Genomic DNA, 16,254 nt, shown 5'->3' with positions numbered 1-16,254 from the left:
AATTTTTTTTCTAATAAATTAGACCTACAAGATCAAAGCAAGAAAGAAATCAAAGGTACTACATTTAGTGCAAAGCATGTTTCCTTAGTTATTTGGTCCATAAGAAAGGGATCCAAGATTATTTCCTAATAGTTGGATGATACTAGATTGATGGGCAATATAATTATCAAAATTGTAGTAGATACAACTAATGTGGAGGCTACACATTTCAATGTTGACATATCCAACCTGGCTTTGGCCACTACAAAGAGAGATGAAAGGAAAAGGTTAGAATTATAGGCTAAATATGAGAGAGTTTTGGAGGCTTACAATAAAGAAGTTCAAAAAAGGATTGAACTTGAAAAAAAAGTCATGGGATGGTCTTCCAGGCCAAGGATTACATACCCTCGCCCACCAGTGGAGCCTTTTAAATCCACTCCTCTTATTCAAATACCAGATACTCCATAAAGGCCACAATACTATATGACTGAAGATTTTGAAGAAGAGAAGAGCAAACTATGGGCACTACATGTAGAGTTAAATGTGAAATATGAAGATAAACTGAGAAAGGCTCTTTTGTATTTGGTTGATAAAATTGAATGGCCATTATTCTATGATTAGTTAGCAAGGGTAATAAACATATGTGAGGAGATAAAGGCAAGCAAAGAGATTTTGAAACCCATTGTTAATAAGTGGAATAAGAGGAGGAAAAAGGTTACATTGTTATGTTATTATGTTATAGAATTTTCTCATGACTACATTGAAAAAACTTTTGATATTACTAATTACCTCCTAGATTTTGATGACAGAAGAGTTGGGTTGCAAAGAAGAATTGTTAGTTACTTGGATAAGTACAATAGTGTAAAATTTGACTTATTCCCACATGCTCTAGATAGAAAGAATAAATTAAAAAGTAAAGATGAGTGGGCTAAGGAATTAGATGACTTATTTTTTTAAAGAATGAATAAAGTCATAAACAAAACATGACATGCATGGTGGGCAACCACAACAGAAGAAATGGTGAAGGTCCAGTTATTCTTTGATTCTTTGAAACAAGACTTTGTTAACATTGATAAAGAGGTTGAATATGTGATTAAGAAGCAAAACGATATCCTATAGTTTAATTGTCCAGATGACACACTTTTTGACAAGTGGATGGTAGATATTGCTTCTAAAGAGAAGTGGAGAGAAGGTAAAAGTGATGGTGATGAGATGGATCAAGATGAAGTACAAATCATTGATGCACCTTCAAGAGATCAAAAGAACTAAGGAACTCAAACACAAGCAAAACAGTAGACCAAAGAGAGAGTATGATCAGAATGGCGATATATTCATTCAATATGCCATGTGAAAGTACACTAGGAGTGCCTATATATAAAGGCCTCTAGAGAGCTTCTAGAATGCATAGAAGTTAGCAACATGATAAGTCATACAACTAGACACATGTCCACCAGATATGGGTTATCCTCCATTAAGCATAGAAATAAGTATGATGATGAGAGAATAAGCCTACAATGGTGTAGCATGCAAATCAGTATTATAGACAACATGTGCTAAATTAGGAATATGAATAATTGTGTTTTCTACATGACAACTTAGTGAATGATGCAAACTATAGTGTTGTAGATACCATGTGTTGAATTAGAGTTGTGTAGTTTTGTGTTGTCAACATGACAACTCATGAGAGTACACAAACTCCTACGTGTGTCACAAAATAAAATAATACATTAACCTAAGTAAACTTAAGTAAAGTGTGAATAGTAAATACTTATTTACACCAACACAAGAAACCAATTGCATTTGTAGGCGCAAAAGCTGAAAATGATGACATGGCAGAGGAAGAAGCAAAAATAAAGGTGGTTTTATTAATTCATGATGGAAAAAATGAAAATCCTTGAGTTGAGGTTGATTTGCAAGTACCAGAACAAGATGTAACATTGGCCAGTCTAATAGCTGCATATTCCAAAGAGCCAAAATAGCATAGGAGCCAATCATGGAATCAGTAGCATTTGGAGGTGTAACAGAAATGGGACCTACCAAAGGAATACTATGATGTATAAGTTTTCTATTATACAAATTTTTTTCTTTTTGATAGCAGAATGTAAATGTCTTTTGTCTTAAGGGACAGTTGTCATTTTATCTTAGCTTGAAGCTTTTTGCATCTCACACTATATAATTGAGATCCTAGGGTTAGAGAAAAGGTCCAAATTATTATCTTTTTAAGTCTTAACTAGGTCTATTCAGTCCGTTATTTTTTAAAGATAATTTATGATATTTTTCTTTGCAAATTTATGAGTTCTATCAGTGTGGCAAGATCTAAATGCATGGTTTTGAGTTATTCTGAGTTTTATTCAATTGTATGCAAACTTTTCAAAATAAATCAATGCAAAGACATACCATCACTACATTGGTTTTGGCCGAATCTTGTCTCCATTTGTGTTATTTGGCTGCCTTGAAATTGTATGAGGTAGTCTTATTCAATTGAATATAATTAAGTTAGATTGTATGTCAATTTGCTATTGCTTTTAATTCAAAGAATTAAGTAAATGCTTTAGTGAAATTGATAGGATTAGCATGATAATAGAAGGGATGTCTGTAAGAATAAGTTTCAGTCAGAATTCCTAATAATATTGATTGTAATGCAATCATTAAGATCTAGGAATTGAGTAGACTTTGGATCCTAATAAATTAGGCACTAATCTAATTATTTTAGTCTACAGAAGGAAAGATCATGAAGAACCATCAAACTTAATTTCAAAATCCATTTTACTTTACTGTTCAAAAGAGTTATCAATGCTGGTCAATACTTGTTTGCATTTGATCTCTAAGCCTTAGTTAGCTACTATTGCTAGAAATATTTGCAAATCTTAGAAGAATTGTGACCAAATATGCTTTTAAGGGATGTATATCATTTTAAAATGTCTTGGAATGAATAGACTATGTATATGTCAAAGATAAGAGATGAGAATTAGAATGAAACTAAAAGATTCTTACTTAGCAGTATTCATTTAAACCATCCCTTAGGTATACCCACCTTGGTTCTGCATAGCCTAAAGAGTAGGAAATCCATCTTGATTTCATTGCTATTGGGTCAAAATAAGGAACACATTAAATTGTTTATAGGAAATAGCTGATCCTTAGATTGTTTGTGCTTTTATTATCTTAGTATTAAGCATTTTGTTGCTTAGTAGTTGAAAAACACCAATAGAAGCTATGATACTCAATAGATATGTAATTTTATTTGAAATGTAAACAAGTATATAGATATGAAAGCTTGAACATAACATTAACAAATGTAAATCAAAACCTCCATGATTGTATGCTTACAATCTGCCTTGATATAAGAATGAATAGATCTTGAAGATGAACAAAGGATCTTGAAGGAAGATCACACCACCATGGTGTTTAGGTCTAGGGTTTTGAATGATGAATCTTGAATGCTTGAACCAAATCCCTTCAAAGGCTTTAATTCTTCAATCCTTGATCTTCAATGGAAAAAATGAATGATAGAATGGTTGCTCACTTGAAAAGTAGGTAGTTTCTCATAGATAGTAGATGTGCTAATGAAAAAGGTAGATAATCACTCCTCAAAAAGTCCTCAATTAATACATAGAAAGTAGATCTCAAAATGAGGGAAGCGAGCTTCCTTATATAAAGATCTAGAGCTTTAACCCCTAGAGAAGGCTCACATAGGAGCATTAAATCCCATTTAACTTTAAACCCTACGAATATACCTAGATTGAATGTAATTTAAGAGTTTACCATTTTGAAATCTGAAATAGCTGACCTGGAAACGGGGAAAGAAACTTTCCAAATTTTGAAATCCCAAAACTTCCAAAAATTAAAAATGGGACTTGGGGTCAAGGACAAAGTCGACCCTACCCTAGATCAGGGTCAAGGTCATCCTTGACCTAGGTCAGGGTCGAGGTCAACCTTGACCCAGAAGGTTACCCTTGACCCAGAGGCCAAAGTCCTCAGTTTCACAGAGCAATTTGTTAGAAATAGGCTAGAAATATATATATATATATATATATATATATATATATATATATATATATATATATATATATATATATATATATATATATATATATATATAGAGAGAGAGAGAGAGAGAGAGAGAGAGAGAGAGAGAGAAGAAGAAGAAGAAGAAGAAGAATGCTAGATCCATGAAAAAACCCATTCAAGTCACTTGAAATGACCCTAGACCACTTACTCGAAGGGCTAAATTCTTTTAACATGGAAGTGCTTCCATTTTAAGACTATACAAGACTGAGCAACATGATAAGTAGAAAAATAAGAGTTTTATGTTTAATTAATCAAATGGTACTTATGGACCTTGAGTAATTGATTCACCCCCTAGTTATTCTAAACACAAAAAAATTGGCATAATTGGACTTATAGTTTAGGAGATTTGGGCATGTGAAGTTAGTCTAGGTGGTGACTAGGGATTTTCCCCTATATTTTGATTTAACAACAAGATTTTTTTGAAAAATGTTAGATATTTATGGGGTACGAAAAATAACTTTCCAAAATGATCACTTTTATCAACAAGGGGTTGTAATGAAATATGATGTGGTATTATCAACTACTGTATCAAAAAAAAAAAAAAGGAAGAGTGGTCGTATTTATGTGGAGGTGTTCATCTGAGGGACTTTTAATGATAAAAAGAATAATAGAGGCTCAAGAAAACATTGATCATACAATGTTAGCCCTAAATAATGACACAACTAAGAATGCTATGAATGCATGTAAAAGAGTCATATCAGTTCTTATGTCTTTATTCATGTCAAGTCTTAGTTGATTAGACATTATTCTAACTTTGTAGAGTTCTATATCAAATTGATTGATGAAGAGGATTTGAAGAAAGTATGTTGAAGATAAAGTTGATAAGTATGGTATTCAATGGCCACTTGAATGAGTTGGATAATGATAATGTAATGTTGGTTTGATTGTTTTACAATCTTGTAATATTATAATGTAATGTGTTATACAAGCTACACTAAGTGACAAGGTTAAAGAAGGACGACAATGTACACTGAGTGTTTAGCAAAGTAAGTGAAAGTTTAGTGCTATCTGAGAGAGTTGAGTATTGATTGAGTGATATATTACCTAAGTGAAATGATATGTTCACCAAGTAACAATGACAAGAACAAGTTTGTAAAACTAGAATTTGAAGCCAACTTTTGGTGAAAATAAAGAATGTTTGGGATATTTAAAGGAACAAGTCAAATTTTGTTACAAGATTTATGAATAGAAAAATACAATGTAGATATAATGATGGAGATTGAAGAAGGATAAGGATGAGCACAAATTTTTATTAAAGTTAAATTTTTTAAGTGTCTAGATTCACTGTATTTGGTATGAATCTAAGATGCCAATTGTGATTAAGTGGCAATAATTAGAAGAATCTGGAAGCACATGGATTATTATTTAAGGAGTAGTTGAATAGGTTTTTTGGTTGCTGATGGAGTTGCTGATTAAGGAGATAAAAGTGTGAAGTTGTAAGAGCTAGGTGAACCGAGCAAAGAAAAGAAGAGATCAAGAAGAGTTAAGTAAAAAGTGAAAGAGTGAAGGTATGAATCAACTAGTAAGAGATTAGATAGTGAAGATTAGAAATAGATAAAGCATAAAGGACATATTATTAAGAAAGATAGTACTAAACCTAACAAATCAATTTATAGTATTACTTTCTAATCATTATAGCAAGAAAAATCTCATTCACTGAGTGGACCTAACAAGTATGTGAAATCCTATATGGTAACATTGATAGTGATGTTTGTAATTCCTTTAAAGGAGGCCACTTTTTAGACAAGATCAAGGAGTGATAAGGTTTAGATGACCTTTTGGCATAAATCCTCTAACAAGGTCACATTAACAATGTGTATGTAAACCTATTACAAGGTTTCCTTCTAACAAAGCTCACTTTAGAAGAGTTAAAATTGTGTTTTGTTGGTCCTAGGGGGATTTTCCCTTTAGAGAGTTTCCATGTTAAAAATCTCGGTGTCAAATGTGTGAATGTTGTCACGTTTTAAGTTGATTTTCATGTTATTTATTTTTGACTAAAATTCGGTAACAACTAAGTTTTGTTACTGGCATTCAATAATAATATAGACAATGAATGAATAGTTTGGAGTAATTTGATTATATGTATTAATTATGAAGTTGAATGAGATGCCTAAGCAATTTCTTATTATGTTTATAAAGTTTTTTTGGTACTAAAGTATTTGAAAGGACTGTAGAATAATTGAACATAACTAATTCACCCCCAGTTATCTAAAAATTGGTATTAGAGTAGAGTGCTTGAAAAAAATGTTTAAAGGAACTTTAGCTAAAGATCACAAGATGCATAAGAGAGAGGTACTAGAGCTGAACAAGGAAAATTTCTCATCATGGCAAGAAAGAATGAGGTTACACCTATCTGAAATTGGAGATAATATTACTCACTAGTTAGAGAATGAATACACTAAACCTCCAACTCCTATCACTATGGAGCAATTGATTGAAAAGAGGAATCACAATAGCTTGGTGATTGAGATTGCATCTATACTCAATGATGTTGAGTTTGATGATATCAACAACTATAGAAATGCTAAATAAATGTGGGATAAATTGGCACTTGTACATGGTGGAGATCTAAATGTGTTGAGAGCCAAAGCTAAAAGTCTTAGAAGCTAGTATGGTGCCATGAGAATGAAGGAAGGTGAGAATGTTTCATAGTATGTGACCCAAATCAAATAAGTTGTAAGTGTAATTAGAGTTGCTAGAGGAATTATCAATGACTATGAAATTGTAAGTAAAGTTCTTAGAACTCTTCTACCTATTTATCCTATCAAAGTTTATGCAATTTAAGAAGTGAGAGCTGTGCCTGGCACTATTTTGACACTTAATAATTTAGTTGGTTGGTTGACTACATTTGAATTGAGCAATTATGATAATATAACGGTTACACTTGGAAATTCTTATAAGTATTCTCTAGCCATTGGAAATTCAAAGAAAGAGAAGAAAATTAAGGAAGAAAGGGAATTTGAATCTAAAGATGATTTGGATGAACTTGAAGCATTGCTTGCAGCAAGGTTGTCAAGAATTAAAGGTAAATACAAAGGTAAACTACCATTGATTTGTTTCAAGTGCAATGAAGTTGGTCATTTTGTTGGTAAGTGTCCTAACAATAGTAAGACTAATAGAAATGACAAGAAAGATTACAAATATAGGAAGAACAAGGACTATAAAGACAAAGGGAAGAAATCATGCTACATTGTTGAACAAGAGCACATGATGAAAAGGAAGTAGTTGAGATGGTATATGTTGCTATTAAGGAAGATCTCAATGGAGAAAGGTATGAGAGTGAAACTACCCTTATTTAACATATTAGCAAGAATGATTCATGGATTATTGATAGTGGATGCTAGCATCACATGACTGGTGACTTAAGTAAATTTGATAAATTCTAGGAAATTAATAATGGTGTAACGATAAGCTAGGTAATGATGTACCATGTCCAGTAAAAGGGAAAGGATCACTAATGTTGAATGACAAGATAAGATATGATGATGCTAATAAGGTACAAGGACTAAAGTATAATTTTGGTCACAACTTGGAATTTCATAATAGAAAAGTCAAGATCTGTGATGATGAAGTATTTTGATTGGAACTGGTGTGAAAACCAAAGGAAACTTCATTTTTTGGCTCTCCCACTTGAACTCTTGCTGGGTGATCTTGTAATTGATGAAGGGACTACAAGATAACCAAATATACCTGATTCACCCCAATACAATTTTCCAACAACTTTCTACTCAACAAGTGTTACATTGTAAGCTTTCTTATGCTTATTTATTATTTCAAAAGAACCTCAAGCCCATGTTTCTATGCCACAAAGGATATATAAAGGAAAAAAGTGGCATTCATATTGTTAGATAACTAAGAGGGGTGAATCATTTATAACCAATTATCCTACAAGCCTTAAAATACTTTTCCACAAACTCAATCTCTTTAAACTTTTAGATCACTAGCTCGGTAACCAGATCTAACATTCAACTTAATCATCTAGCAAACCGTTAACTTCATTACTGAGTATCAAAGTAAACATTCTTATGTATATTGAGTTGCAACAATAAATATTTAACTTGAAATAACATGCAACACAATAAAAATTCAAACAAGTTTGACACAAGTATTTAACGTGGAAACCCTATTAAAAGGAAAAAAAACTGGAAACTAGTAACCCAAAAATTTTAGTCTTTTGAAGTGAGCTATGTTAGGATCCTACCTGGTTAATGGTTACAAACACATTGTTAATGTAACCTTGTTAGAGATTTTTCACTAAAGATCATCTAGACCTTATCACTCATGAATATCTATAGAGTGGCTTGATTTAAAGGACTTGTATAAATTCAATAGAATATCACCATACAATGAATTTTAAAATAATATTTTTAAGTCCATTGAAACAATAAAATGATTTTTTTACATTTAACACTACTTTTCTTTTTCATATCTCTATTTTTCTCTATGTCTTTCCTCTTTCATCCTTATGCTTCCTTCTGGATGATCCACACACTAAAACATAAACTTATTACTTCTCTTGCTTGATCTTCACAATGTAGTTCTTCTTGATTATCCTCTAGCTATAACCATCCTTCTTCAACTTGATCAACAATAATGAACAATGCATTCATCCCTTAAATAGACAACTTTTTCTCATCCTCTAGAATCTTGCAGGTTTTTTTGCTTAATCACAATTGTCAGATCTTCATCTAGCTAAGATTAATTGAATCTAGACACTCAAGTATCATGCCTTCACCTTATGCTTTTTTATTTAATTCAAATCATCAAATATCCTTCATTAGATCTTCTTTGAATTTCTCCAGTCATAGATCTCATAAATAATTTCATCCTTATCTTCAAAACTTCTTGAACAATCTTTATTTTAACCAAATTTCAGCCTAAGATCAAATCCTTTCAAACTATTCTTTCTTTTCTTCACTTAGTTAATAGTACATGCACTTAGTCAATACTAGGCTTGATTAACATTGATCTTGATCAGTTAATTTTTTTCAAACTTCACTTCTTTATCAATTTCCGAGTGACAACTTAATCAAATCATGTCAAACCAACATTATACTATCAGAGTCTAACTCATTCAAGTTCCCATTGAATATCATACACTTATCAACACTTACATCATCATTATACTTTCTTCAAATCCTGTTCATCAATCAAAATGATATGACACTCTACTAAATTAGCATAATGGATCACCAATTAAGGCTTGACATTAATGACAATGGAACAACTAATATGAAATATTCATATACATTAACAACATTATCAGTTAGAGCTAATGATCTCCCCCTTTGGTATTGATGGAAACACACACACACACACACACACACACACACACACACACATTCCATTACATATCATTTAGACATTATAAAATAATATACCATATACCAACACCTCTTCAATTTTTCAACTTCATTCAGGTTCTTTGAAACTTTATGATCTCTAAATTAGACTCTATTTTCTTAGCCTACAACATATGTTTCCCCTTTGAATATACTTGTCTATTCAAAAACATCTACAACTCATTCTCCTCTTTGACTATCTCTCCCTCTTTGGGTGCACTGAATCATTCTTTTAGCATCAAATTCATGCATACATATTCTTCAACAATAATTCCTTCTCACTCACACATCTCCCCCTTTACTTATACTAGTCTCATACACTACATCTCTCCCTTGGGATTACATCACCTTGTTTCTATCATACACAACATCTCCCAATTTTATCAGTCTCCCCCCCTTTGACAAGAATGCTAAAGATAACTGTAAGATTCAAAGAGAAACTTATAAAACCTTGTAGTTATACCTTGTACCTTGCATGTAATGAATACATGTACTTCATTATAAATATTTCCACAACTCTAGGAACAGTCCTAAAGAGTGAATATCCTTGATAAGTGAATATTGGATAGGGGAAGGGCCCCTAACTTTCCTCTCAAATACTCAAAAGCATAATTAGGAAATGGATTTGTGAATATATCTACAATCTACTCCTTAGAATTCATATAATCCAATCTAACTTATTTTTCTCAAAGTTGTTGCCTCAAGTAGTGATACTTGATAGATATGTGATTTTTTTTGCTCACATCACAAGATTCTTTGATATGTTAATAGATCTTGTATTGTCACAATAGATAGTAATAGGTTTGGCTACTTCCTCTTGTACACCTTCCTATAGATGCTTAATCCATACAATATTTGAACAATTAATTACAAAAGTAACATAGTCAATTTCAACAGTGGACTGGGAAATACAACTTTATTTCTTTCTTAGCCATGTAATAAACATTTCTCCTAAAAATAAAGTTCCACCACTAGTAATCTTTGTGTCATCCACACTTCTAGCCCAATCAACATTAGTATACAATTTTATCTCAAAAACACCATATTTCTTATACCATAATCCATAATTTTAAGTTCTTTTCAAATATATGAATATCCTCTTTATTGTAGTAATATGTGTCTCCTAAGGATTGATTAAGAATATTGCAACTATACCAAATGCATGTATAATATTAGGTATGATATGTATAAAATGTTTCAACTTTCCAATTATTGATTAGTATTTTGTCTCATTCACTTCAGTAGTGTTGTCTTCCTTAAATAATTTAAATCTAGTGACCATGGGGGTCTCAACTAGCCTTGACTCATCCTTACCAAATATTTTTAATATCTCCTTTATGTACTTATATTGAGTCACATGTATTCCACCATTTGATTGATGAACTTGTAAACTAATGAGGAACTTAATCTCACCAAACATGGACATTTCAAACTCTTTATTCATTTGATCAAAAAATGACTTGCACAACAAATCATTACCACCAATTATTATATTATCAAAAAATATTTCTACAATCAGTACCTTATGTTCATCTTCACTTTTCAATTACAAGCTATTGTTGTCACTTGTTCTAACAAATCCAATTCTGATAAAATATGAAGGTAATATTTCATACCATGCTCTTGGTGCTTGGTTCAATCCATAAAAATCTTCATTTATTTTATAGACTAGGTGCTTCTAATCTGGCTCCATAAATCCTTCAAGTTGTTCATTTTTGACCTCTTCCTCCAAAATTTCATTATAAAAAGAAGACTTAACATCCATTTGATAAACCATGAAGCTTTTGTAAGCTTCATATGCCAATAGAGTTTAGACTCCTAATCTAGTAATAGGTGAAAAAGTATCACCATAGTCAATTCATTCTTCTTAGGCATAACCTTTACAAACAAGTATAGCTTTGTTCCTCAAAACTTCTCCTTTCTTATTCAATTTTTTCCTAAACATCCATTTTATTCTAATCACATTTTATACTTTAGGTCTTGGTACTAGTGTCTATGTATTATTCTTTTCAATATGATTTATTTCCTCATTCATAATATTAATCAATTAATCATTCTCAAGTGCATCTCTCATAGTCCTAGGCTTAATTTCAACAATCAAACATGTATTATCCTTCAACTTACTTCTTGTCATGACTCCAAAATCTTGTCTCTAATTATTTGATCTGGTGAATGGTACCTTCTCACATGTTTTTTTGAAACAAACTCAATTTTGTTTTCTCCAACATTATCATCACTTTCTTGGGGCTCACCATTCTTCTCAAGGTGTTCTATTTGTGACTCAAGTAGTGCAGGGATTTTCTTGGTAGCTCTTGTTGTTGCACAATTTATTTCTATTGTCTCTTAGTGTACCATTGTAATGACTTAGTCAAGTGCATGAGTGCATTATTAGGTGCATCATCTTGAACATAGACAAACTTGTTGTAATCTTGAAGTTCTTTCTTGCTCTCCTTATCATTCTTATTTAAAAACTCATCAACTCTCACATTTGCACTTTACATCATTGTATCAATCACTTTAATCAAACATTTATATCCTTACTCCCAATAGAGTAACCTAAGAATATACCTTCATCTCCTTTTGAATAAAACTTTCCATTTCTTGCATCTTTGTGAATATAACACCCACTTCTAGTTTTTTTGAAATAACTTACATTCAGTGAAGACCATACCAGAGTTCATAAGGTGTCTTTCTTGTTCCTTTCTTCAAATGAACTTAGTTGAGGGTGTAAACAATAGTTCTTACAACTTCCCTCCAAAAAAATTGTGCAACTCATTTTTCAATTAGCAGGGTTGTGGCACAATCAACAATAGATCTATTTCTCCTCTCTACAATTACATTCTATTGTGCTATACTCGATGCATACAACTATCTCTTAATTCCATGCTCAATGCAATAGCCAATAAATTCATTAGACATTAACTCACCACCTCTATTGGATCTTAGATAATTCGACTATTTACTAGTTTCCTTCTCAACTCTAGCCTTATATCACCTAAATATTTGAAATGCATAAGATTTAACTTTAAGAAACATAATTGTCATCATTCTTGAATAATCATCAACAAAAAAAATAAAGTATCTATCACCATAATAACTCTCAACTTTCATACGACCCCACATGTTAGTATGAACTAACTCAAGAATATCATTAGATGAATGTGACTTGCTAGAAAAACTAGATTTGGTCATTTTACAGAGTTGACATTGTTTACACATAGCATTATCAAGTTTATACAAGTTCGATAAACCTCTCACTTTCTTCTTTCTACTCACTTTAACCATATTCTCAAAGTTTACATGAAAAAATTTATTGTGCCACAACCATACATCTTCAAATTTAGCAAATAGGCATATAGTCATAGTAGGATCTAGGTAAAATATATTATCTCTTGTCAATTGTCCTTCAACATCAAATATTTTTACCTTTCTATTCAGAAACTTCAATCAGTGACCTATGCTATTCAGATGTGCAACACTCAACAAATTATACTTCAATCTTTGAATCCAATAAGCATCATCACATTTGATTTAATCATTCAACATCAATGATCCTCTAACTTTCATACGACATGGAACATCATTTCCATGTTTGACAATTCCTCCATCATATTCTTCTAAATTATCCAACTTATCAATATCACCAATCATGTGATGTAAGAAAACACTATCAATAATATATGTGTTATTTCTACTAACATGAGAAATAATATCTTTTTCATTCTCATACCTTTCCTCATCTGAATCTTCTTTCAAAACAAGATTTACAACTTCCTCACCTTTATTCTCATCAACTAATCTTGACTTGGTATGCTCTTCCTTAGCAATGTAGCATGACTTCTTTCCTTTGTCTTTGTAATTCTTATTCCTTTGGTACTTGTTCTACTTCTTGTCATTCTATTCACTCTTGTTTTTATTAGGGAATCTAGCTCAAATATGACCAACTTCATTGAATTTAAAACATATCAAAGGCAATTTACCTTTGAATCTTCATTTACCTCTTAGTAGACTTCTAGCTAACAATGATTCAAGTTCTTCCATCTCATCATCATCATCATCTGAATCACTATCATCTTTTCTACTTTTATCTTTCTTTTAAATCCCAATAGTTAGTGATGTCTTGAAAGAATTCTCAATTTTAGGTACACTTATTAAAGTTACTCAGTTCAAATATAGTTAATCTACTGAATAGACCATCAAGAGTAAGAACATTACCAGGCATAGTTCTAAATTCTAGAATAGAAGATACTCTAATAACATAAATAGGTAGTAGGTTTCTTAGTACTTACTTATAACTTCTTCATCACTGATGACTCCTCCAATAGCTTTGATGGCACTAATAACTTCCTTGATTTAGTTACTGTATTGAACAATGTTCTCTCCTTTTTTCATCCTCATCTCATCATAGTTTCCTCTTAGGATTTAAACTTTGGTTGTCAACACATTTAGATCTCCACCATGCACAAGTTTAATCTTATCCCACATTTCTTTTATAGTTTCATAGTTTTCAATATCATCAAAATTAACATTAGCAAGAGAAGAAGCAATCTCAATCATCAAGTTGTTGTGATCTTTTTTTTTCCTCATATGATCAACAATCATAGGTGGAGTAGGAGGTACATGTTGATGATCTAGATAATGTAATGCATTGTCTCTAATACATGATAGATATAGTCTCATTCTACTTTTCCATAATGTAAAGTTCTCCTTATTCATCTTAGGAACCTCTCACTTATACATCTTCATATCTTTAGCTTAAGTCCCTTCAAGAACCAAGATTTGATACCAATTGTTACATAACTTGGGGGGGGGGGGGGGGGGGGGTGTGAATCAACTCTAACTAGTTATCCTATAGGCCTTAAAACATTTTCCCACAAACTCAAGCTCTTTAAACTTTCAGATCAATAACTTAGTAATCAGATCTAATATTCAACTTAATCATCCAAGAAACTATTAACTTCATAACCAAGTATTAGAGTTAACATTTTTCTATATATTTTTTTGCAACAATAAAAATAAACTTGAAATAACATACAACACAATAAACATTCACACAAGTTTGACACAAGTATTTAAGATAAGGGAAAAACCACCTAAGAACTAGCAACCCAAAAATTTCACTCTTCTAAAGTGATCTATGTTAGGAACCTACATTGTTAAAGGTTACAAATAGATTGTTAATGGGACCATGTTAGAAAATTCTCACCAAAGATCATCTAAACCTTATCACTCCTAAATATCTATAGAGTGGCCTGATTTAACCTGTACTTACAAAATATTTAACATAATGTCACCATATGATGGATTTACAAATAAGATTGTTAGGTACACTCAGCTAAGAGTTTTTCTAATACAATGGTTAGAATGCAATATTGAAATGCTCTATTTAGGATTAGTACTATCTTTCTTTTTCAAATCTTTCTTTCACTCTATCTCTTTCTTCTTTCTTCCTTATACAACCTTATGGTTGATCTACACACTTGTTGGTTTAAAGAATAATTTTTACAGCTGAGTGTCAATACACTTAACCATTTTTCACTATACATGCCGAGCAAAGAGTAGGATTTGAGTCACAATCATGTGCTGAGCAATCTAGTTTCATCAAGTGCCAAGTGATATCAAGTGCCGAGAGATATCAGGTGCTGAGTGATACAATTTTGTTTAGGTGCCGAGCTATCCAGGAAATAACATGTGCCGAGCATCAGTAATGCTTCATGAGCTAAGTAACTCAGAATATTAGCATAAGAGTTTGTAATTGCACAAACTATGATGTAAACCATTTTTGCAGCCGACACAAGGTAAATCTCGAAAGATCTAGAGATAAGAATGAATCTTTCACATTTCCTATGCAATCTACATGTAGCCAATTGGAAAATTGGAAAGGCATGCAACCAATTAGCAAAAGGGAAGTATTGAGCTAGAAATTGAGATTCAATGTGGATTATAGATCCATACCTAACCCTAAGTCTTTGAATTCTTTTCAAGGAATACAAACGTCTCACTGTAACAAGGATGAGAGAAAATGAGGTATCATCCCCACCCCAGTTTTACCATCTTATTTCTAGAGAGTTTCTGGGTTATCAAATTTCAGTGTTATGTGTTGTTGATGCATGTATTAGTTTCATGTTTATTTGATGTGTTTACATGCATGCAATTTACTTTCAGTTAAAAGTTTTATTGGTTAAAGTGTGATACTTTCGATTCACCCCACCCCCCCCTTTCATAAGTATTCTTTCTGTATTTGAATATTCCAACAATTGGTATCAGAGTGTCAAGGTTCTCACAAGAAGAAGTCCAACAACTTGAAGAAAAAGATCTAAAGATGGAAGTCTTCAAACTTGGGAAGATTATTGACAATCAAGTGATTGATGTGCAACTGGCTCTACACAAAGTAGAGGCAAGGGAGGAACTGAGAAAATCCTTTAAAAAAAGATAGAATTTAGCCATAGCTGAAAATGAGATAAACTACAAGGAGATTGATACTACAAATATATTTGCCAATGGAGATACTAAAGAATTTGATGCAGCAATAGCAGAACTGATGGAGAAAAAAAAAGATCAAGCGAATGAGATAAGATCTCTCAAGATGGAATATGAATCACAGGCCATAATGTTATGTGAAATTACTAAACAAAAGAAAAGAGCAGTTGAAGACAAAGTCATGATGGAAGATGACAAAAGAAATCTTGCAAACAAACTGGAAGAAAAGAGTACTGAATTAACAAGGATCTCAAACATGCAGATGGATACACTTGCCCAAATGATGAACCTTCATCATGAACTCAATGTGAAAGACATTGAGATCTCTACACTGAAAATGCAGAATGAACAATTGCAGAAAGAATTGAAAAGAGAAAAGGAAATT

The sequence above is a fragment of the Cupressus sempervirens genome, chromosome 3 (genome assembly GCF_028749045.1).
Source record: "Cupressus sempervirens isolate cs-2001-9-10 chromosome 3, ASM2874904v1, whole genome shotgun sequence".
NCBI lineage: Eukaryota > Viridiplantae > Streptophyta > Pinopsida > Cupressales > Cupressaceae > Cupressus > Cupressus sempervirens.
The sequence above is the reverse complement of the archived record's forward strand: the minus strand, read 5'-3'. Positions refer to the sequence as shown.